At 38.0% G+C, this 25,865-nt stretch overlaps 1 pseudogene; it reads right to left on the reverse strand.

The window, feature by feature from the left end:
* Positions 1-3,005: 3,005 nt before the first annotated feature.
* Positions 3,006-5,831, reverse strand: LOC149225452 (cytochrome P450 77A1-like; annotated as a pseudogene).
* Between the last annotated feature and the right edge of the window lie 20,034 nt (positions 5,832-25,865).

Below are 25,865 nucleotides of genomic sequence, written 5' to 3' on the forward strand. Positions count from 1 at the left end.
TGTATTAGAAATTTTGTGCACGAGCAGAGGTACCCTGCAGCTTGAGAAGCCTTTCTTCTTCTGTCCTCCTCATGACAAGTGAGTGGTCTGATGCTTTTCTCACCTCAAGCTTGCCATCAAACATATGAATGGAGTGTCCTTGCTGGCAGATGTGGACCAAGGACAACAAATTTCTCCTCAGTTGTGGGAGATATAGAACATGATGCAGAAGAAAGTCTGGAAGACCGGGCAATTTAAGCCTGATTGTGCCAAGCCCTAATGGCTTGGGTTTTGATTTGTCTGCAAAGTATACTACTCCATCAACATTGTCAGTAAATTCTTCAAAGAAATCTCTTCTAAAATTCATGTGGAAAGTTTCTCCTGAATCAAGAAACCAATCATTTTTCCAAGAAGCAAGTGAACCATTAAATAAGTCTTCATTTACTTCAATATTATAGTGTGCCACAACATAGTGAGGGGATTCAAGTGCTTTACCTTTTTCTTTGTCATTAGTTTTACCTTTGGGTTGGTTTCTTTCCTGCTCAATTCTGTCCCAAGGCAACTTGCATGTGGATGCATCATGTGATCCATCTCTTCTGCAGTGTATGTAATGCAAATCTGACTTTTCTCCTTGAGAGTGTCTGCCCCCCTGCCTCTAAAATTTCTTCCTCTTCCTCTTCCACCACCTCTTCCTCTGGAAGAATCTTGAGCAAGATTCTTCTCTCTATGTGCAAGAAACACAGCCTCTTCAGAAGACCGAGGAGTTGTTTTCTTCCCAAAAGCTTTCTCTCTTTCAGCAAATTTTTTCACAAGGGAGCCAAAGGTAATATCTTTGAGGTTTCCATTTGCTTGCAATGACTCAAGATAATTTGAGTAAGTGGGATAAAGTGCCTTGAGAAAAGTTGTCAGAGGAATGTCCAGTTTAACATTAGTGACTTTGATATCATGCATAATAGATTTTACTTCTGATGCAAGAGCAAGAGGATCATCATTTTGTAATTCAAGGGTGAACAATTTAATCATGAGTTGAACAACTTCAAGCGTAGAGTGTGAGTTATAAAGTTCCTTCAGTTTTTGTGAGGCTTTGAAAGCATTTGAAAGTGGCGAAATATGGTGACTCACCTCTTCATTTACTGATCCTGCAATCAATGCATAAGCCTTGCTGTTCTTATTTTCCCAAATGGCGAATTCCTTTTCTGAGGTAGGTTGTTCTGGCTCTTTGTCTCCGTTCCCAACACACACTCCTTTCCACAACTCATTAAAAATGAGAGTGTTTTTGATTTTCCGCAACCATTCTGGATAGTTCTTCTTGCCAGTGAGAACCACTCCCATAATAGATATCGATGATTGCATTTTTTTTTTAAATCTACCGTGCTGCCAATATATAAAAATGCACTTCTCGTATAGTAAAAGACAAAGGTATTATGGTGATATGGTTGTACCGGACAACGTTATATATTATATATTATATATAAATATATAATATATAAGAGTAGTATGGAGGAGCGTTGTATATATATTAGAGTAGTATGGAGGAGCTTTTGGGACAGTCTCCAACCAAACAACGTTATATACCAAACAACTAAACAATGTTATATACCATGGGATATGAAAACAACGTATATATGGGATATGAGAGCCAAATAGCATGGATACAACATATATATGCCCAAACAGTACTTAAAAACAACGCACAACAATTATATATATGAAAACAACACATAGAGGCCAGCATTATATATGAAAACGGAGTGGGAGATAGCAAAAGAAGCAGATGGCAGCATGAGGAAGGAGCCCCTCAAGTTCATGTCATGGAACGCAAACAGTCTTTTACTGTGACTCAAGAAGAATCGAACTGAGATTGTTGATTTCATTCAACGCCTTGACCCTGACACATTGCAATTCAGGAAGTGGGGATGCCTGCTAGCAATTTGTTGAGCTCCTCATCGTTTCTAATAGCTAGCTGAATGTGTCGAGGTGCAATCCTTCCAACCGGAAATTGCAGGCCAAACTTTTTCTTTCCCTCAGCCACTGCCATCGCCACCTACTTGGATAACATAAACCTTGGTGGACCAGTGTAAGGAAAGAGTCCAGCTTATGTTAGCTTATGTCGTGAGGAAGCCAAGTATTCAGAAAAAAACGTAGAGACTTCTTGCGAAGACCGCGTATACAGTGGGGAGGGGACTGCGTATTCAATGGAGAGCTGGTAGTGGGAGCGAGGCTGAGGGGAGAGGGTCAGAGGGCCGACTGTTAGGAGGGAAGCGAAAACACATACCATGTCAGACCACAGGAGCTGGGGCAAATGTGTCAATTCTGCAAAATAGGTAGAACATTGGTAGAAAGGGAGTTAGAAGGGCAGGAATACTAAAAATAGAGTTGGCTTTGATATCATGTCAGGCAAGGAGGTAACTCCTCAAATGTAATTGTGTTATTCATTTAGGTTGTTAATTATTATATACAAGACGGAGTGACTGTTCAGTGCATCTCCTGATGACTCTCCATTTCCTCTATTATTTATTTACACTAATTATAGTTGTTCACCCAATCCATACAATTAGGTGTCAACATTTTTCATTATCCTTTTTTGTTACATGTTTCTTAATTACATTTTAACTTAATTTTATGTTTAAAACTCAAATTTTCACACCATTTTAATAATATTATACGTAATTCTAGTAAAAGCAAAATGCTAATCGTTTTAAACGCATAGACAAAGCCATAATGTGATAAAATTTTATACTTCAACCAGCAGCTAGAGTTTAGGTACCTTATTCCATAAAAATCCATATCCAATAATTAAAGGAAGAAACACAAATCAACGATTGACTCTTAGGACATCACCATAATTCATAGCCAATGATAAAAGGCATAAAAAACCAAATCGCCGATTGACTGTTGGGACATGCACATAATTCAAACCACATACATTAAAGAGAAAAATGTTAACAAAAGCAAGTATTTTAATTCAATTAAAGGACAGAATGCACTAAGTATCGAACCTGTTACCTCTCGTAAGCTTCCACCACTCTAATTATCTCCGTTCCCCCTTTCCTTTACGACCGCCTGTAGAGGGTATTTCATAACCGTAGTGAATTGTTGCGTCTCGGACAGATCAACTGTCTCCCCCGGCTTGCATTCCCACGTGAATTCCTGAACAAGTCGGGCAACGATGAGGTTTAAATGGAGCATAACCATCCCTAAACCAGGACAAACCCTCCGCCCTGCGCCAAATGTCATCCTCTTTATCTCCTTTGTCCCTGTCAAATCCACTTCCACACCTTCATCAACAAACCACTCTGGCTTGAATTCTGACGGGCTCGCCCACACTCCGGATCCATCCCTATGCCCGCCACGTCGAAATTGATAGATGCGTCAGCGGGGACCTTGTAGCTGGCAAGTTCGTAGGATCGGGTGACGGCATGGCTGAGGACAAAGTGCCCGGGAGGGTGGCATCTCAGGGTTTCCTTCACCACGGCATCGAGATAAGGCATCCGCTGCAGGTGACGCCGATGATCTCATCGTATAATCACGTCTGTATGTTTTGACAGATCACCAGATTCGCCATCAACCACTGCAAAGACGTTGTGGTCGTATCGTTGCCGCTGGTGATGAATTCGAAGGAGAGAGTAACGAGCTCGTCGTCGTTGAGGCTGCAGCCGCCGTCCACTCTTACATTGAAGAGCGTGTCCACGTACGCACCGCCGGCCGGAGAGGGCGCATCACGGCGCTGGTTTATGAGGGCGAGCAGGGTTTCTCGCTGCCTATGACGGATCTCCTCCCTCCGCGCCCGCCGCCGCCGGTTGAAGAACCTCAGAATGGATAAGGCTTCGTCCAGACCTCCGCCGTTGAGGAGGACCTCTCGTATGACGTCCTGGATGGATATCACCGTCTCCTCGTCCGGTTTGCTGCCGAAGCACATCCACAGGAGGATACAAAAGACCGCATTTTGAAGCTGCTCCACCACGCTCACTGCTCCCCCGTTGCGAGCCGCTTCATTTTTCAGGTCTTCCACCAGGCGGTCGATGCCCCATTCCCTCACCTCCCCAGAGGTCTTCATCGCCGAAGCGCTCAGGGCTTTGTAAGCATATGCAACGATGATTCTAATTAACAGTCGAAGAATTAAAAAAAAAATTACTTATCGTAAATAATCATAAAAATTGGATGCCCAAGAAAGCTTACCTCCAGCCATTGATGCACCTCACTCCGATCTGTTTCTTACCTCCAGCCATTGATGCACCTCACTCCGATCTTGAAGCAGTCCACTTCTACTCAGCGAATCAGAAAAACAGTAGATCACTATGTGGGCACATTAACACCATGAACGCAATTGCAACTTAAAAACTCGCTGTCTGAAATTGTACCGCTGCTTGTTGAAACAAACAAACAATACCAAAAACCAGTAGTCTCTAAAATGTGGGATCTATTCAACACATTAAAGGATCAGAATGCCATTGAAACGCTCATCGGATACCCAAAAAACAAAACAGTTGCGCACAATGCTTAGGACAATCTGAGCAGATTTCAAGCTGAAGGGATTGGCAGCGTTGCATAAATAAAACAGTGATGACAGCTGTGGGATTGGCAGCGTTGCATAAATAAAACAGCGAAGAACCCCTCTGGCCTCTAAAATGAAAACCCAGAATAGTTAGAACTTAGAAATGGGCATTGACCAAGATGGGTGAAATAGCTGAATTGGGTAACCGATTGTACTCGTGGAGAACAGGCTGGAAAAAGAGACAAGCGGAGAACCCAAGATCACTAGGGAAGGCTTTGCAAAAATGATATGCGGCCTTTTGAATAACATTGACTCGTATTTCCTCTCAGAAGATTTGAAATACGCCTGCAACCAAAAGAAAAGATTATATAAAGACAGGCAGATCGTTCCCAAGTCTTATTTGGCACTTTCAAAACAGGCAGATAAGAAAATCTGAAGGTACTTCCAGGCTCTGCTCTCTCAACTTGATGGTGTAACTGAAGGGGATTGAGATGCAAGCTTGGGGACCAAACAGATAAATATATAGCCAAGCTTCCATCAAGCTTCTGTTGGCTATGTGTCAGGTGTTCCACAGATCAAGGTAGAGAACTCCAGATGGAGTAATGGACCACTTCAGAAAGCTCCAACAAGAAATTAATTTAACTGCACATAGTTTCCTGAATTAATGGAATCGGTTGGCAGATGGAGCTGATTCGGTGGCAGACAGATTCTAGATAATCAGCGACCGTTATGGGAGATGGAGCTTAATAGGCTTCGCTAACCAGATTCCTGCGAAGGCTCCGCCACAGCGGCCCGTATGTGGCCGAACTGATGCTGTGTTGTTGCTGCTGAAGATTTTCTGCATCCCACGGGCAGGCGGGCGGTCAGAGAATAGGGAGCCCTTCTGTTTAAGCGCCTCGTGGGCAAGCTCGCTGCTGGTGATTATCAGCAGAGGGCGGGGACCAACCCAAATGGTGAATATCGGGCCGTATCTCTCATGGAATTTGTTCACTGAGCTGTGGAAGGCACCGCTCGCAATTCGGATCTGGAGGAGGTTCCCTACAATCGGCCATGCCGGGGGGCCTGGGGGCAGGTTCTTGCAGCGCCAGATCCTCCAGAGAACCAGTCGGAGGAAGATCAAGGATATCACGAGAAGCAGAACAGCCTGGAGAATTGAGTCCAAATAGAATCGCCACGGAAATTCAAATGCAAGGGTTTGGTGCAATGTCTGATATATGCGCAGGGTTTTACTACTTTAGGATGTCGGAACTCCATTACGTTTCCTGTCCGCCGACTTATCACTAGAAACAATTGACTTATTCTGGTCCTTACAACACGTTCAACGACATACCGTCGTTAACCTGTACCCGTGACGCATTCACTATTACACCAATTAAAACAAAGAGGAGGGTGCACTATGCACTATAGATTTTTAATTATGAAAATCTTGGTGTAAAAAACACTTCAACCTCCATAGTAAGTAACATAAAAGATTTCAATCTCCATAGTAAGTAATATAAATGATTTCAATCTTTATAGTAAGTAACATAAATTTACCTCCTGGATCCGGGTGGCATCACTGACTCCACATTTCTCCATGCAAGAAGTTAATGCCCAGTACTGCTAGCTGCAGAGCAGTGTGGCCTCCCGGGACGTAAACTCATGCGAGCAGGGAAAGAGTATTAATGTGAGATCGGGTGGCGGATTTGCATTTATGTTCTGCATTGATCGACGCAACATTCCTTCTGTTATAATCATGCCGCTCCATTGTTCTTTCACCAAGCCTTGTACTCAGTCGCGCGGTTATGGAACCTGGTTTGCGGAGGCTGTGGGTGATGGTTTAAATTTGGTTCACTGCCGCGAGCTCCAAGCCATCTCTCTCAAGGGTAATTTCTCCCCTGTTCTGGATTCATGCTCTCTGTTGTTGTCTGCAAGTTTTGTGGTTGTATATAAGCTCTGTTATATTGTGGTGTCGGTCGCAAGCTCTGTTGGGCATCCCTCTTGCCTCATTCGACTCCGTCCTGTTGGTCATCCCGTCCATAACCCATTTCTGTCCTACCTCCTGTCTGTCATCATGGTTCGCTCGGGCAAGAGGCAGCGTTCAGGGGGGCGTCGTGACAGTCGTTTGCATCCTCCAGTCGGTCATGCCATGGAAATGGCGCCGGAACCTTTCAATCCCTCCCCCGTCCATGAAGCTGGGCCTTCTGTAGGTTCTGGTCGTAAACCTATGCCGAACAGTGCTTTCCAAACAACGCACTTTAAATTTCAAAGTAATCTGCATAGGCCCCTGGTCACTGCCCACATCACCCTTATTCTCTCGGAAGAGGAAAACCTTGTCTCCCCTCTGGCCTACATCGCCCCTGATCCTTCTCCAAGCAGTGGGAATTCCTCGGACAAAGACAACATGGAGAATTGGGAAAAAGAGAAAGCTGAACAGGAGACTTTTCTCAAAAATCTTCCTCCCCTTGAAGATACAGGACCTACAGCTAAGGACAGCACTCATGGCGAGGCAGATCAGGCCATAGCAATCCCTGACAGTGATTTAAGTGGCAACGAAGGTTTGAAGACTGGTGATATAGGCCGGGATGAGAAGAAGGACCATGGCCCAGCAAAGGAGAAGTAGCGCCACTTGGGACTGTCTCTTTTTGTTTCGGCTTCTGTTTCAGGCTCGTGGTCAAGTATCTATGCAATTGTCCTACTATTTTTTGGCACCCAGATGGGTATTTGGTGACACTTTATATGCTGGGTTGCATTGTTTTTGGTGTTTCTGTGCTGGCTCAGTTCTCCTTCTCAGCAACACATGTCTCTCTCTATGTCTGATATCTGGTTTCTTGCACTTTGTAACTGGTTTCCCCAGCTTATGTCTGTAATGGGGCAGTTCTGTTCTATCGAGTGCTGTCATGCCTCGATAATATGTAAAAATATTTTGCCTTTCAGTTAATAGAAGTTAGTATTTGCAGAGAAAAAAGAAAAAGTAACATAAATTTACATCAGCTTTAAAAAAGAAAAATAAATGAATGGAAACTTGAAATTTCTGCAATTCCTAATATGGAGTTGATATGTGATCTTATGGATTTATATTTTTATTTCCGAATTTGAAGAGGAGGTGTATCAAGTTCAAGGAGTAGAGTATGTACACCTTTGTAGACTTTAGCAATCAAATAGTGCCCACACAAACAAGATATCTCATACACCAATTTCATGTTTTGCTTGGCCTCGACCTTAAAAATATAGATTATTATTGCTATTGTTAAAAATATACTAAAAAAATAATAATGTGCAGAATGTAGGTAATAAATAAAATATTTCATCACCATCTTGAGTAAAAAAATTTAATGTCACCTATGTATATAATAAAAAAATTGTTAAGAGGGATCAAATCTCTTGAGTTGCAAACATGTTTTCAAGTTTTTAAATCTAAAAGACGTTTGCACCTCAAGATATGTAACTCTCTTGCTACTTGATAGATTCATGATTAACATGGATCTATGCTAGTTAACTATAAAAGGAATTAATATACGGGTTAACCATGTATATTTTTATAAATACATGAAATAACCCCCACTTTACCATGGAAATTATTTAAGGTCTAAATAGACTTTGTTACAATACTATGGCTTATCAATACCACATGCCCAAAAAACCATAACTCATTTCATATGACACATTTTTTCAATTAATCAATTTCATTAAAAGGGGAAAAAATGGCATAATTGCTTTTGAAACAAATCTCAACCCTTGATATGTGACTACTACTAGGAATATTTTAGAATATTATTTGGAGGTCAATCCCTACCATCTACTTAATAATTATTGTTAATTAAATTGAAATTATAAAAACCCTATTCCAAAAATACACACATAATATTAAAAGAAATCATATAACAAAAAATTTAAATGAAAAATCCAATAAAATTTATTACAAAAAATTTAAAAGCTTTGGGTAGGATTTGATTATTTATGTTTATAAATGATTTATATTAAGAAAGTTATAATATGTGATATTTTTGTAAGGTATATTATTTATCTCAAACTCTAGTTATGAATAGTTTAAAGTGTCATATTTTGTTTGTCAAGTGGAAGTTTAGGGTAATAGAGATTAAAATAGGTTTTATAAGATTATTTATGATAATGTTTAGGGTAATATGGGTTAAAATAGTTTGGAAAAAAAGAAATATTTTACAAAATTATTTGTATGGAAATTTTTATATTAAAAGAGTTAATAAAAAATGTTGGAATTTTTTTTTATAATATGATTTATTGGAAAAAATTTATATTAAAAAATTTAGTAAATATATATATATATATATATATATATATATATATTATTTATTAAATGTTTAGAAAATGTAAAGTTTGTTATTATTATTTTTTAATGGAAAAATTAAACTTATTTTTTTAATAGTAATCATTGTAGTTGTTTTTATTAAAATATAGAGAATTTTTTTTTTCAAAAGCTCGGGCTTTCTAATTTTACTCTAAAGATAGAATCTTCAACCACTTCATTAATTTGGACAAACTTATTTGGAAAAAAAATTCATCCTTGCCTAGGACATGGTAGAGAAGTTCAAGATATAATACATTTAAAACATTCATTAACTCATTGAATCAGCTAAAAAAAATTATAAAGTCTTAAATAAACGAAACTTACCACTCTACAAACTAAAAATCTAATGGAATTTAAAGTTAAAAGTTTAAACTTTAAAATGTTATGTTGTTTTCTCTTAAGATTTAATCATGAGTAGCTTGTCTCTAAAGGAAGATTAATTCCACAAAATTTCCATAGATCTATTTGTCTTAATTGTGAACTTCCTAAAAACATTGAACACATTTTTTGGTACTATCCTCCCGCCAAGACTAAGGGAATTGTATTTAGTGTTATAAGTTTCCTTGGGAATTAAAGTTTGAGTAAGAATAATCAATTTTTCATGTGAAAAGCTTGTTTTGGCTATCAAATAAAGATGAATAAAATCTTATTTAATAATAAAGAATTTTTAATTAAAAAAAATATTCTATGGCAAAAGCTTGTTTTAGCTATTAAATAAAGATGAATAAAAAGTTATTTAATAAAAAAAAATATAATATTTTTTTCTTATTGCGTGTAGTTATTCTATGTCTTAAAAATTGAAAAATAAAAATAGAAATGACATGTTAGAGTTTGTAAACTTGCATGTTTTAATATGTGTATTATATTTAATTATTAAGGTTATAGTTATTATTATGTAGAGTTCTAGTTTTTATGAGGAGTTTATTCTTTTTAATTAGGAGGTTGTTGACGCTTAGCTCGTTTTAGAGATTGTCTTTAACTAGTTAGTTTCCTAGTTTGCTATGCGATTGAGATATTCCTTCAACCTACAGATTGTGTGTGTAAGATAGTTTTCCTATCTTGAGACAACATTTTATGTATTAATATTTGTACAATTACATTATTTAGTAAGACTCTTAATAGAATTGTGATGGCAATAATCTCCACTCTCCCTACATTTGATAGCTAGTTAGTCATCCAAACAACCAATAGCCCTTGCCAATCAACATTAGATGATGATATGCCATGTGTCTCTGCCATTTCCATAAGGCATATGCTTCTCACCATTCAACATTGGAACTTGCATGAAAGTGGGATACTATCAAAATGTACTATGATCATTTTGCAATTGGGTGCTTATACATGTTTGTTTTTGGCATTTAGTATGGATGATGCAGTGATCCAAAATATTGATAGACCTTGACCATAATTTTGTTTTCTCATCTTACTAGGGGGTTAATCTTTGACCCTAGTCTAGTGGGACCTCCTTTTAGGTCCTTTGGGTTATAGGAGGGACACTACTTGGAAAGCCATGATTGAGGTAACATGTTCCATTTTTCCTATGCCATATTGAACTAATTGCATGTTCGATTTTCCCTATGGCATAATTAGCACCTTCCATCCCACATTACAAGACCTATATCTCAGCTCCATTCTTTGGGTATAACTTGCCAATGGTTCTTGGGGATGTGGGACTCATATGGTCACATACATTGAGTATGGCCTAGAAACTCTAACCTAGGAGGCTGATGTAGCTAAAAGAAAATAAAAAGCATATCATGGCCACAATAAGACAAAGAAAGAAAATCAAAATGCAAAAATATGGCTAGGAACATAAATATTAGCACATGGGAAAAATCCTAGTATGAGTTCTACGTCCCTCATACAACCATTACCTGGTTCCTAAGAACATTATGGTCCATTACATAAATAAAAAAACCCATCGCATGTCCCAACCCCAATGAGTGATAAATTGACTCTTCTTAAAGGGTTAATAAAACTAGTACATCAAAAATAGCGAGTTGTAACCCTTGAGATATAAGTGTGTTGATGCCTCGAAAATCGTTGCATCAACATCGGGGGATAACCACCCGGTCCAGACCTTAATACAGCTCCTTTTCCGTTTGGGATGGTGGCTCCGAATGGATATAATGGGACCAGTTTCCCAGTAATGAATAAAAAAGGGATGGATGAGTGATTGGTTTTCTAATAAGTGATAATGAATGGATGACTTAATCTAAAAGCGAAAATAAAAATGACTATTCTATCCCGAGAAGCTTCTATTCTTAAGTGCAACGTTTGATGATCTCTGTTCATTAAAAGGCATATAGATGACTCTATTCAACCAACATAGACATTCATTCATATAATAATTGCTTTGTTCAAATAGTTGAACAAAGTAATTAATAAAACATTGTTACACTTATCCTTTTTTATATTACTGATATATGTATGATTAGAAGAAAAGCATGCTGTAAACATCCAATAGTGGAAAGTATAAAGAATGATGTTAAAACACATGCATATATCCAATAATAGCAAGAATGATCAAATAACAATTCACATAAAAAGAATGAATTCAAACATAGATAGTAGTACCATATGAGCTGAAAATCATTCCCCACATCAATCGCAATTTGAATTCCATTTTCTGACTCAGAAATACTTTTAAACAAAGGTAGTAGTGCACATCCACATAAAAGTCTCGTTATCAAAATTGGAATAATTGGCCCAGTCTTTATAAAAAATATGCCTGAAGTACTAGTAGTGCAACTTCAGGTTTAAGTCATATACAAAAACTTATGACCTTTTCCAAATACATGAAAGGGTCTATAAATACTTAATTAAACTAACTAACTACAAAATTAAAATGCTACTAAATTGGTACACTTGATCTTGAATATTTCCCTCATAGCAATCTGGTAGTCGGCAACATGATTCATCACTCTGGCTGTTTGCCTTTAGATCTGAGTTGGCATATCGCAAGCATTGGTTCCACTTCTTGAGGGCGGCTGAGACGAGAATTAAGTTGGGCAGCATAGGTGGCATCTTGTATATCAGGAATGATACATCCGATCGCATCTGTTAGGCACTTGAGGGCAGCTCTCTGGCTGTATGGTTTTACTAGGAACAACCAATAAGTGTCCCAAGTTAAACTTTTAATACCTGCAATCAATCTCCCATTCTTTTCCAGCTCTTGATAACATGATTGCTCTAATGTTTTAGCCGATAGTAATTTACCTAGTGTACATTGAGAGATCATATTAGATAAATAGAGAGTATCATTAATTAATTCAACCAAATTACTTATGGTTAATTTGCATCTAGAAACTGCTCTCTCAGCCTTCATTAACTGGGACTGCCACTCCATAAATAGGATTTCTTTATGAGATTCTAAGATTTTAGGCAAATTAGCTGCCTGTCCCTCAGTAGTGTCCTGCCAATCAAGAAAATTTGTCAGGGTCTCATCAGCCTGCTCTAAGTCTTGTCTAGCATCGACTTATTTATCGATCACTGATGCTGTTATGTCACACAGGGGTTCCACTTGAGCAATTTTATGACATAATAATCTTATTTGTGTTACCAGTGCCTTATTAATCTATAGTGCTTCTACTCTGAAATCGGCAGGCTGCGGAAGATTCTTGAACTTCTCTATTTGACCTGATAATTGAGCAATTTGCTCATCTTTTGTCTTTGCCATCTGTTCGTTCATTGTTTTCAATTTTGCTAATGCCTCCGATAGTTCTTTCTGCCGTTGAATCGCACTCGAATCGACCCTCTGTTTTTCTTCATGCAACTGTTTGTTTAATTGATTATTTATCTGTTGTTGCGTGGACAATTGTTGTTCTAATTATTCCGCTTTCTGTTGTGCCTCTGATAGTTGTACCTGTAATGAAGCAATTGACTGATCCTTTTCTCTTAACAGATTACTCACTTCTGATGCCTTGTCCATGGTGGCCGCTGAATAGGCCCCAGCATATTGGGACAACTTTGTTAGGTCATCAGAAGGATCAAACTCCTCCTTCCAAACTACGTTGGCTGTCACTGTTTTTTCAGGGAAGAGGAAAGGTTGATCAATCCTTCTCCTTTTCCGTTGTCGCTTTACTACAGCCCTGTGTTTTGGGCTGTAAAAGACATCCAATGGAGGTATATCCTCCACTTGCAAAATGATTTGATCCGAAGGATCTTTAGGAATTATTTCTAAGTCTGTAGTAGGGGGTAGGCCGTTGGTTCCTTTGCTTGGAACCTCTTTTGATGCTGTATCCTGTGTATCAGCAGCTTTGGATGTATTTGCTTCTTTTGAGCTTTCTAGATTGCTTATGATTGAATCGAATTGCTGCCATTCGTGGAGCAATCTTGGGTCAATATGAGTATCGACATTCACATCCTTACTACTCTGCTCTTGCTGCTTTTCCTGTTCCTCTTCACATATTCTTTGTTGTTCTTTCCTCTGGAGTTCCTCCTGCTCTTTTGTTTGGACTTCTCCAAAAATTTCTGATATAGCGGGAGGTTCGTTGGTAAGTGGTTGTTCAGGCTCGCTTGACTGTGTCATCAGGGCAGTGGCTAACAAATCTAGAGGCAGAGTTTGGAACCTCTGCTCTCTAAGTCTGTTGAATTCGACTAACCCGTCGTCGTGATATCTCATTCTAGCGAGCGCTTGAACCTGAAATAATGATTTGGTCCTGGAGAATAGGTCCTCAAACTCATCTTCTTGATGTTCAATTTTAGTGAGTTTTTCCTGTTCAAGTGCATTATAGACAACTTTGTTTGGGTCAAATCGTCTGTTAGGAAGAGTGGTGAGATTCAATGTATTTATCTTTTTAACTTCTTTCTCTGCATGCTTGTAGTCATGCAAAGTGTAAACGCCACACCTTAGAGGAAAAGGAGGCCAGACTTGCTTCTTTTTATTCCTCAGAGTCTTTGTAACTCCTTCGGATGTAATCTGATATGCTATTTCTCAAGCCAATAGTTTGTCGAGTATATACAAGGGGAGGACGTGAGGCCTGGCATGACTGCCAAAAACTCTTACATATGTAAATTTTTCTTCCCCAAACCAGGTTCCTACGGCTGTGAAGTCAATCTGTGCCTGTGAGGAAATCATAGGAGTAGGTTTGTCAAAAATTGCATAGTAAATGGGTAGCATAAATCCATTGCAAACTTGATATAAGTGGTGCTTATAGTGGGCTTTCCACAGCTTCTGGTGATAGATATGAATGGGCATGGGGTCCTGTGGAGTCCATATCCACCCCAGCATAGGAAATTCGGAGTTAAAACAGAGAGTATCTAAGATATAGGCACTAAAGTAAAATGGAGGAATGAACCTTTCAGTAACGCGGGATTTGTTTCTGAATTCAAGAATAGCTGTTGCTAACTTATCAGATAATATATTCCCCCAATCCATTATTTCACTATTGCATGCTGCTTCCATTAAAGGTACCATTTCTATGGTGAAGTTTGAGGAATCATGCAACCCCCAAATCCTACACATCATCGCTCCAGCATAACAATAAGGAGAACACAAGGAATCGACAAAGCACTTATCTAAGGATTCATGCTTGTGTCTTGCTGGGTTTTGTCTCCATTCCCGTATGGGTGCTGATTCAATTTCATTTTCATCTCTGAACTTCTCCAGGAATGCCTTGTTATACTTCTTCTCTGGCGCGGGCAAATGGTACATTTGTCTCAAATCATCGGGTTGAAATGAGCCGAGCACTCTCTCATCGATAGTGCAAAATGTTCTGTTTGTAATTGGGATTTCCTCAATTGTCCATCTTACCACATCTGTGTATGGAAGAATTTGTTCCCGAACAGCTATCTGGTGTAAGTAAGAGTCGGTCAAATCCTTTAGGGTTGCATCGAACTTCTGGGTTGATTCTACTGTAGCTTGTACTGATGTTTCCTGAGGCTCTTCGGCCTCAACCAGAATATAGATTCTCTGCCAAGTAGTGTTACCGAGACCAAGACATGTGGTGTCCAAAATTAATCCCTTTTTTACTTGGTCCTGGATCGGCAGTGTCTTGTCCGGTTACTGCAAAAGCTGACGCTGCTCCAGATTTCTTAGACTTCTTCCCCATTTGGCCTAAATTCGCTGCTTCGGAGGAGTTCTACACAGGAGATAAAATGAACGTAATGCGGAGAGTAGGTGGCGCAAACCAAGTATGAAAGATTTATATCAATTAATGAATAATGGAGGATTAACATAAGGTGGCCGCGGATACAATCTCTGAAGAGATTTTGGCATTACTGCTCCATTAATTGGCCGTTTAAACCTGTCATTCATTTAAATGCTCATCATATCGTTTATTGGCCGAATAATTCATTTAAGCGTGGCTTTGATGTTTTGGCAGTTGGGCGCAAGTGAATCACTATCGGGAATAGGAAGGCTTTTAATAATAATTAAACATAATATACTTAAGCCTTTATCAATCCTTTTTGAAAGTCGCGCTTAGCTTTATCGCAATCGGGGATCGACGGAATGCTTAAGTTGTTATATTGGTGTCATTACCGGATCCTCGATCGCCGATAGCGATATCGCCAATTCGCATCGGGAGTTTTAGAAGAGGGCTTTTAATTGTATGCATGTTACATTCCCTGATCGCCGATAGCGATATCACATCGGAGCAAAGAGAGGAGCCTTTTGTTACGCTTGCTTACCTTCCCAATATCCGATAGTTATTTGTGCTTGTCGCATTGGGGAAAACCAATGGTTCTTTTGTTATGCATCCTTTGTTATTGCGATATGCGATCTTGCGATTGCTTTATCGCAATAATAAAGAATTATCCATTTTTTTATTATAAGACCGGTTATATGTTGCCTTAAAAGGTTTATAATGTTTTATTTCTTTTTGGACCTTTTGAGGAATGATAAGTTGATACCAATTTAATCTAAAAGGGACCCATTTCATATTATAGTTTTGAAATTAAAATTATATGAAATGGGGGGGTTGTTGTACAGCACAACAATTGGCGATTCGCTGGAAGAAACTCTTATCTCTAAGAAATATTGAGATACTTAAACTTTCTTTATATAGAAATCTTATCAAAGAGGAAAATTCTAATATAACTAGGTATACATACAATCTGAATAAAATAAGAGCTATTTTTGCTAATTTCTTCTCTTCGTTAAAATTAGATACATTCTAAGTTTTAAACTGGCCTCTATTGATTGATAATGATAAAACAGAAAACATTTCCAACTTAGCCTTTTTAATTGACTCATTTGTCATAGGTAGAGCCTCTGCTGCCAGCGAACGTTCATAGTTTCGACAAGGATACCTTTTAACCATTTGACTGTCCATTTTCCCATCCATTTCAGAGTATGATTAAAAGAATGAATTCAAAATATTCTTTCATATTTTGTATTTCTTTTTCCTTTTGTTATTATTTTGTAGGATAAAAAGCCATTGTCCTGGTTTGGTGGCCAGCTATTTGACAATGCCATTCACTGGCTGTAATCTAACCGAACAAGCTGGCTCTTGATGAGACCCCTTGTCTTATAATTATAAGCCATTACCCTGTTTTGGTATGCAGTATTGGTAATGTCGGTTAAACTATTTCCCAATGATCATGGTAAGCAGGATTGTAATAAGACCCCTTATCTTTTATATCAAGTATTTTAGAATTACACTCTGAGTAATCATAAACTTGGATGGATGGGATGGACAATTTTCTCCTTAAGAGAGAATGGATGACAGGGTAAGAGTTGAAGATGCTATGATTGAATTAGTTTCTGTTTTGATATTGATAACCTTTTTGTGGCTAGTTTGAAAACCATAAACTGATTTACAGTACTTCTAAATCTTGAGAAGATTTCACAGAAATAAAATGGGATTTCAGAATGTGAATTTACCTAATTTCCTAGAAATTGTCCCTTTTGTTTAAGGCTTCTATTTTAAAAGCAAATATCAGAATTACTTCTTTTGAGTAACTTTTAAATATAGCAAAGGCCAATGGAAGATATCTTACAACTTTATTTCCTAATGGTCCTACAAACTACAAATTCTACTAAATTTAAAAAGGGAGAAGGGGTTACCTCCTCAATTGAAGAATTTCTTTAAGATGAGGCCATTAACAAGAAGAGAATCTCTCTTTCCTGATAAATCTTGTAATATGAATGTTGAATGGCCTATCTTCTCATAGATCTGAAATGGTCCAAGCCACATCTTCTGGAACTTGGTGTGTTTTCCTTTATCCTCATGGGCTTTGTCCCATTTTAGAACTAGATCACCAACCTGTAACTGTTTTGAACTGGATGAAGTTGAATCAAAAGATGACTTGATAATTTGCTGATGTTTTGCATGAGTAATTTTTTCCTTTTCTCTTTCTTCTTCTAATTTTAAGATTTGATCATGTCTAAGTTGAATAGAAGAAGAGGGGCTTTCTTCAATAAACTGAACTAGGGCTAGAGAAGGAAGCACTAGATTGGTTGGTAGCACTGCTTCTTTCCCATATACAAGGTTGAATGGAGAAGTACCTATAGAAGCCTTCTGTGTTATTCTATCAGCCCATAGTGCGAATATTAAAAATTTGTGCCAGTTTTTATGATTCTGTTCAATAGTTCGCTTAATAATTTTGACTAAATTTTTATTGGTAGACTCTGCTAAACCATTACCCCAGGGAGAGTAATTCGCAGAATATTTCAATCTAAATCCTCTTTTAATAGCGAACTCAAACATAGCATTTCCAGAGAAATAAGATGCATTATAGAAAACAAGAGAATTTGGGACACCAAACCTGGTAATGATGAATTGATCTATAAACTCTATAATTACTTTAGAGTTTGTTGTCTTTAAAGGAATTGCTTCAACCCACTTAGTAAAGTAATCAGTAGAAATAAGGATATACTTATGTTGTTTGGAGGACTGTGGAGTTATTTCCCCAATGATATCTAATCCCCATTGCTCGAAAGGTTGATCAATGTTGACTGGTTGCAAAGGGAAAGCTGGTTTTCTTTGTCTTCCACTAGAGATTTGACAACTTCGGCATTTCCTTACATATTCATGAGTATCTCTGAATAGGGTGGGCCAATAATATCCAGCATGAATGATTTTGTGGGCTGTTGTGTCAGCTCCAAAATGTCCTCCTGCTGGTCCATCATGTAGTTCCTGCAAAACCTTTTGTGCTTCAGGTTTTTCTAGGCATCTTAATAAAATTGAATCATAATTTTGCCTAAAAAGTACATCATCAATGATTATGAAGTTTTTTTCTTTTAATCTAATGGCCCGTTTGTTTTTATAAGAAAGGTTAGGAGGTGCATATCCATTTTTTAAATAAAAGATCAAGTCTGCATATTGCGATTCAAAATCAGTGATACTTATCTGGTTGATTTCTTCCGTATGTTCTGTATCACCTGGTTCTTGAATGTTGGATGCTCCCGCTAATAACTTGCAAAAACCTTGGCCTCTAACAATCTTTACTGGCTTGATTTCCAAGTCATATTCTTGAAGTGCTATAACGCAGTTTGCCCTTTTTTCACCTAATTCCTTTTGGATTAGTAATTGTCTTACTGTAGGAAAAGGAACTATGACTTTCGTATGGGCTTTTAAAAGGAAGGGTCTGTAATGTTTGACAGCTTTATAGACAGCAAAGGCTTGTTTTTCAACTTCAGAATAATTTAGTTCAGCGCCTTGCAGATTTGAGCTATAAAATGAAATTGGTGCTTCCAAGTTGTGATCATTTTTTTGAGTGAGTACTGCTGCATAAGATGAATCTGACGCGATAGTGTACAATATGAAATGATTAGAAAAATCAGGAGTGTTTAAAGCGGGGGCATTAATTATTGATTGTTTGATTGAATCAAATGCTTCCTTTTTTGCAGATCCCCATCTAAACACTGAATTTTTCTTAATCATAGTTTGTAATGGTAAAATGATATGGGAAAAATCGGGAACAAATCTCTTGACAAAGTTAATTTGACCTAAAAATGACTGCATGGATTTTTTGTTATGAGGAAATGGAATTTCAGAAATTTCTTTAATCCTATCCGGATCAATATAAATACCATCTTTGGAAACAATAAAGCCCAAAAGCTTTCCTTGATTAAGAGTAAAGAAGTATTTTTTGGGATTGAGTGAAATACCATACCTACTGCAGCGTTCAAAGATTTGATTCAAATCATGTAAATGATTGGATCTCTTCTTGGAAAATACAGTAATGTCATCTAAATAGACAACTACTGTTTTGTTGATCAATCCTTTGAAGGCTGTATCCATTGCTCTTTGGAATGTAGCTCCTGCGTTAATAAGTCCAAAAGGCATTTTTTGATAAGCGTAAGTTCCCCATTTGGTTCTGAAGGTAGTTTTGAGTCTGTCATCAAGATGGACCAAAATTTGGTTATATCCTGAAAAACCATCTAAAAAGGACATTAACTCAGAACCTGCTACTGAATGGAGTATTTTCTCCATGGTAGGTAATGGAAAATTATCTTTTTGGCTTGCCTTATTCAGATTTCTGAAATCTATACAAATTCTGATATCGCCATTTTTCTTCCTAACAGGCACCATATTGGAAACCCAGTTTGAGTGCCGAACAGGAATAATAATCTTAGCTTTTAAGAGTTTATTAAGTTCTGATTTTATTTGACTCTCTAAGTTCGGATGTATTTTCCTCAACTTTTGTTGAACTGGTTTTTGTTCAGAAAGCATTGGAATGGTATGTTGGATGATGGATGTATCGTATGTTTTTAAATCATCATATTTCCAAGCGAAGACATGTTTATTTTTTCTTAATAATCTAATGAATGCTATCCTTTCTTCCATAGAAAGTCCTAATCCCAAATTGATGTTTTGAGGGTTCTGCTCAGTACCAAGGTTTAGCAATTCAAATCTTAAGGTAGAACTTTGTAGCTTTGCATTGGTCACCTGTTTAAACCTGTCTTTAATATCGTAGAGATCCTCAAGTTTAACCACAGGTTTTGGTATTGAGTTTTCCGCGTGTTTTTCTTTCATCTGAAGATCATGATCGTTTTCTTCAATGATCTGATCATCGGAGGACTTGTCGGAAGTCAAAAAATGTAAGATGTCTTCATCATGATTGAACACTCGCCAATTAGTGACATTGTCAGGAATCGATGGTCTAAAAATTAACTCTACTGAAAATCTCTCTAGGCTATAATCTTCGGAAGGTAGGAGTTTAGAAGCAACATTAGCTAACAAGTCAGCTGTTGCATTCTGGGACCTAGGGATGGGAGAAATATTGAATGCTAAAAATTGAGAGGTGAGTTCTTGTACCAGAGACTGATAGTGTTTGAGATGACTAGAAAGACAATGAATTGTGTTTCTGACCTGTTTTATGATAATCTCTGAATCACCAAACACTTTCAAATATTGAACACTAAGGCCAATCGCTTTGTAGAGTCCCTGGACTAGGGCCTCATACTCAGCTGTATTATTTGTGCATTCAAATTCCAATCTGCATGATAACATAGTTTTTTCTCCCTGAGGGCTAACCAGAATACATCCTGCTCCTGAACCTTCACTGGACTTAGACCCATCAAAATATAGTGACCAAAATAAAGAATTATCAACAATTTTATTTACAGTTTCCTCAGTAACATTAAAACATCTTGACCTATTTATTTGTGAAAATTTTTCGATTTGAGATGTGAAATTATTAACTGAGAAAGGAGATGGTTGGGCAGTGAAGTTACCAAAGAATGATTCAGATGAATAATTCCCCACGATATTGTTATTAAATGCTATTGGTTGATTCTCCCGCTCAAATTCTGTAACAGTATGGGTCATATGTTTTTCCCGATCAATCTTTATTTGATTTGGCTTTCCCTTGTAGGGTAACCACATATGAGACCAATCGGTGGAAATATAACCGTGGAGCTTTTCAGACCAATCTCTACTTAAAATCAACCCATAAAATTCAGGTATATCAGCAATCAAAATATCGATTCTTTGAACTACTCTAGGATCAGCCGACAATCTAATAGTTACTGAGTTAATTTCCCCTAAAACCTGGACCTTAGTTCTATCCAACTATACAATATGAATTGCAGACTTTTGGGGTTCAATATTCAGTTTGGAACAAACTGAAGCTGGCATTATATTAGAGGAAACCCCTGAGTTAATCAAACAGTTGTGTAGGTTTCTATTATAGATCTCATAGGTTAAGAGGAAAGGTGGAGTATGGGAATTTGATCTGTCTCCAATTAGAATCGTATCAGTAGCTTCAACCCTACCAGAAGGTGGTTGACCTGAATCATTTGTAGCTTTAGCACTAGGAAGAGGTGAGGAAGGAACTGCATTAAGTTCCTTAAGGAGCAATTTCTGCTGATGTTTTAATTTGCTAAGTTCAAACATGGTGATGTTTGCCTTAGTCTTCTTCATATCATCAACAATATTGTAATCCATTGAATCCGATACTACCAATGTTTTAGATGTTGAAGGTATATTTGAGGATGATGGCTGGTTTTGAGGTACTGTTGCAGCCGGCTTCTTTGTGGATACCTTTTCCTTTGTAGTAGTAGCACCTGCACTCCTTTTCTTTGAACTTGCCTGGACAGGTTCAGGGGCACCTTTACTTCTGGTAGTCACAGGAAAAGCTTCTTGTTCATTTTCTGTATCGGAGTTGGGTAATATGAAGTCCCACATTCCATGGCATTCAACAACTTCCTCTTCTTCCAATTCATCGGATGGTGGGATTGTTTCATCTTCTTCTTCCTCTTCAAGATCTGAATCTGCATTAGATATAACATTTGGTGGTTTTGATTCAGTTTTCTTGAAATTCCTAAATGGCCTTTTTGTTGAGGTTTCAGCTACTTGTTTTTTGATTTCAACCATTTCATTTGACATAGTCTTAAGGACCTTTTGTAGACCTTCCATATCATATGGATCTTTAGGGGTTTTCTTCTTTGAATCATCTTTAAAAGAAACTTTTTTGGATTTTCTATCTTCAAGAGCAACTTTCTTTTCTAGAGCATTAATACGTTTCTCCACAGCAAGTGCTTCTTTCATGTTTTCTGCTAAAGTTGGTTTTGCAGCCCTGTCTATGAAAATAGCTATATTGGCAGGTAGGGCGGTTATATACCATTCGCTTCTGATTTGCTCACTTGGTTTGGAGGCCGTTGGAATCTTATTTAAGAGTTTATTGAATCGTGAGTTGAATTCTTTGATCGGTTCCTTATGCTCTATTCTAAGATTGGAGAGATCATTGATTAAAGTGGCTAAAGATCTATCATCTCCATACTTAGTAAGAAACTATTCTTGGCAAATGTTCCAACTGGTAATGGATCCAGAGGGCAGGGAAAAATACCAAGATCCCGCTGATTCTTGCAAAGTATAAGGGAAAAGCCTAACAACAACATCTTCCTCTGTTACTCCTTTTAAATTAACTGATAACATGAAGTTATTAATATGTTCTTTAGCTTGTATTCCATCATCTGGGTTAAACTTGGGTAGCCATTTTTCAGGAGCATCAGGCAATGCATGTAATGGTGCAGGCATATTGACCGCACCAGGTCTATTCCATGGATTTGTCAATGAAACACCAGTAGTGGATGAGATTGCTGATGAAATTCCAGATGTTTGGGAAGGAATTGATATTGAGGATTGAGCAGGATGGGATGTTGAAGAACCTAATCCCTGATGAACAATAATATGTAATGAGGGAGTGGATGGCTGACTTCACACTGGGGAAGATGAGATGGAGGATGTGGATGAAAATGCTTCACTGTCAGATCCTTTAGTGTTCTTCTTTTCCCTTTTCCTTTTAGGTAAGGGCAACTCAGTAGGTTCAATACCGAGCTTTCCGCTCTGAAGTCTGGTGAGAGGGTGAGGTAGATTGAATTGCGAAGTCTCACTGCCTTGAGATACCTCAGATTTCTGTGGTGATATCGAGAAGCCTTGAAGTTTATGAATAAGTAATTGAACTTCAAGGGACTCAGGACTTAATCGTTCTGGAGTATTGTGGGTTTGAGTAGTGGTAGTCGATTCCTCTTCTTCTCGCTTGGATGTTGGAGAACCAGCATGCAATTGAGAAGTACGAGGTGATGTGGATGGAGATTTACTCTCAGAATGGACTGTAGATTTGGATTTGCTCGCCATTCACAGTTTGGCCCTCCTTCTAGCGCCAAAAGTGTTGATGCCTCGAAAATCGTTGCATCAACATCGGGGGATAACCACCCGGTCCGGACCTTAATACAGCTCCTTTTCCGTTTGGGATGGTGGCTCCAACTGGATATAATGGGACCAGTTTCCTAGTAATGAATAAAAAAGTGATGGATGAGTGATTGGTTTTCTAATAAGTGATAATGAATGGATGACTTAATCTAAAAGCGAAAATACAAATGACTATTCTATCCTGGGAAGCTTCTATTCTTAAGTGCAACATTTGATGATCTCTGTTCATTAAAAGGCATATAGATGACTCTATTCAACAAACATAGACATTCATTCATATAATAATTGCTTTGTTCAAATAGTTGAACAAAGTAATTAATAAAACATTGTTACACTTATCCTTTTTTATATTACTGATATATGTATGATTAGAAGAAAAGCATGTTGTAAACATCCAATAGTGGAAAGTATAAAGAATGATGTTAAAACACATGCATATATCCAATAATAGCAAGAATGATCAAATAACAATTCACATAAAAAGAATGAATTCAGACATAGATAGTAGTACCATATGAGCTGCAAATCATTCCCCACATCAATCGCAATTTGAATTCCATCTTCCGACTCAAAAATACTTTTAAATAAAGGCAGTAGTGCACATCCACATAAAAGCTTCGTTATCAAAATTGGAATAATTGGCCCAGTCTTTATAAAAAATATGCCTGAAGTACAGTAGTGCAACTTCAGGTTTAAGTCATATACAAAAACTTACGACCCTTTCCAAATACATGAAAGGGATATAAATACTTAATTAAACTAACTAACTACAAAATTAAAATGATACTAAATTGGTACACTTGATCTTGAATATCTCCCTCATAGCAATCTGGTAGTCGGCAACATGATTCATCACTCTGGCTGTTTGCCTTTAGATCTGAGTTGGCATATCGCAAGCATTGGTTCCACTTCTTGAGGGCGGCTGAGACAAGAATTGAGTTGGGCAACATAGGTGGCATCTTGTATATCAGGAATGATACATCCGATCACATCTGTTAGGAACTTGAGGGCGGCTCTTTGGCTGTATGGTTTTACTAGGAACAACCAATAAGTGTCCCAAGTTAAACTTTTAATACCTGCGATCAATCTCCCATTCTTTTCCAGCTCTTGATAACATGATTGCTCCAATGTTTTAGCCGATAGTAATTTACTTGGTGTACCTTGAGAGATCATATTAGATAAATAGAGAGTATCATTAATTAATTCAACCAAATTACTTGTGGTTAATTTGCATCTAGAAACTGCTCTCTCAGCCTTCATTAACTGGGACTGCCACTCCATAAATAGGATTTCTTTATGAGATTCTAAGATTTTAGGCAAATTAGCTGCCTGTCCCTCAGTAGTGTCCTACCAATCAAGAAAATTTGTTAGGGTCTCATCAGCCTGCTCTAAGTCTTGTCTAGCATCGACTGATTTATCGATCACTGATGTTGTTATGTCACACAGGGGTTCCACTTGAGCAATTTTATGACATAATAATCTTATTTGTGTTACCAGTGCCTTATTAATCTGTAGCGCTTCTGCTCTGAAATCGACAGGCTGCGGAAGATTCTTGAACTTCTCTATTTGACCTGATAATTGAGAAATTTGCTCATCTTTTGTCTTTGCCATCTGTTCGTTCATTGTTTTCAATTTTGCTAATGTCTCCGATAGTTCTTTCTGCCATTGAATCGCACTTGAATCAACCCTCTATTTTTCTTCATGCAACTGCTTGTTTAATTGATTATTTATCTGTTGCTGCGTGGACAATTGCTGTTCTAATTGTTCTGCTTTCTGTTGTGCCTCTGATAGTTGTACTTGTAATGCAGCGATTACCTGATCCTTTTCTCTTAACAGATTACTCACTTCTGATGCCTTGTCCATGGTGGCCGCTGAATAGGCCCTAGCATATTGGGACAACTTTGTTAGGTCATCAGAAGGATCAAACTCCTCCTTCCAAACTATGTTGGTTGTCACTGTTTGTTCAGGGAAGAGGGAATGTTGATCAATCCTTCTCCTTTTTTGATGTCGCTTTACTATGGCCCTATGTTTTTGGCTGTAAAAGACATCCAATGGAGGTATATCCTCCACTTGCAAAATGATTTGATCTGAAGGATATTTAGGAATTACTTCTAACTCTGTAGTAGGGGGTAGGCCACTGGTTCCTTTTCTTGGAACCTCTTTTGATGTTGTATCCTGTGTATTAGCAGCTTTGGATGTATTTGCTTCTTTTGAGCTTTCTAGATTGTTGATGATTGAATTGAATTGCTGCCATTCCTGGAGAAATCTTGGGTCAATCTGAGTATCGACATTCACATCCTTACTGCTCTGCTCCTGCTGCTTTTCCTGTTCCTCTTCACATATTCTATGTTGTTCTTTCCTCTGGAGTTCCTCCTGCTCTTTTGTTTGGACTTCTCCAAAAATTTCTGATGTAGCGGGAGGTTCGTTGGTAAGTGGTTGTTCAGGCTCGCTTGATTGTGTCATCGGGGCAGTGGCTAACAAATCTAGAGGCGGAGTTTGCAACCTCTGCTCTCTAAGTCTGTTGAATTCGACTAACCCGTCATCGTGATATCTCATTCTAGTGAGTGCTTGAACCTGAAATAATGATTCGGTCCCGGAGAATAGGTCCTCAAACTCATCTTCTTGATGTTCAATTTTAGTGAGTTTTGCCTGTTCAAGTGCATTATAGACGACTTTGTTTGGGTCAAATCGTCTGTTAGGAAGAGTGGTGAGATTCAATGTATTTATCTTTTTAGCTTCTTTCTCTGCATGCTTGTATTCATGCAGAGCGTAAACGCCACACCTTAGAGGAAAAGGAGGCTAGACTTGCTTCTTTTTATTCCTCAGAGTCCTTGTAACTCCTTCGGATGTAATCTGATATGCTATTTCTCGAGCCAATAGTTTGTCGGGTATATACAAGGGGAGGACGTGAGGCCTGGCATGACTGCAAAAAACTCTTACATATGTAAATTTTTCGTTCCCAAACCAGGTTCCTACGGCT

The sequence above is a fragment of the Pinus tabuliformis genome, chromosome J, assembly GCF_031772625.1.
Source record: "Pinus tabuliformis cultivar Carrire ecotype Pingquan chromosome J, CPIR1, whole genome shotgun sequence".
Lineage (NCBI taxonomy): Eukaryota > Viridiplantae > Streptophyta > Pinopsida > Pinales > Pinaceae > Pinus > Pinus tabuliformis.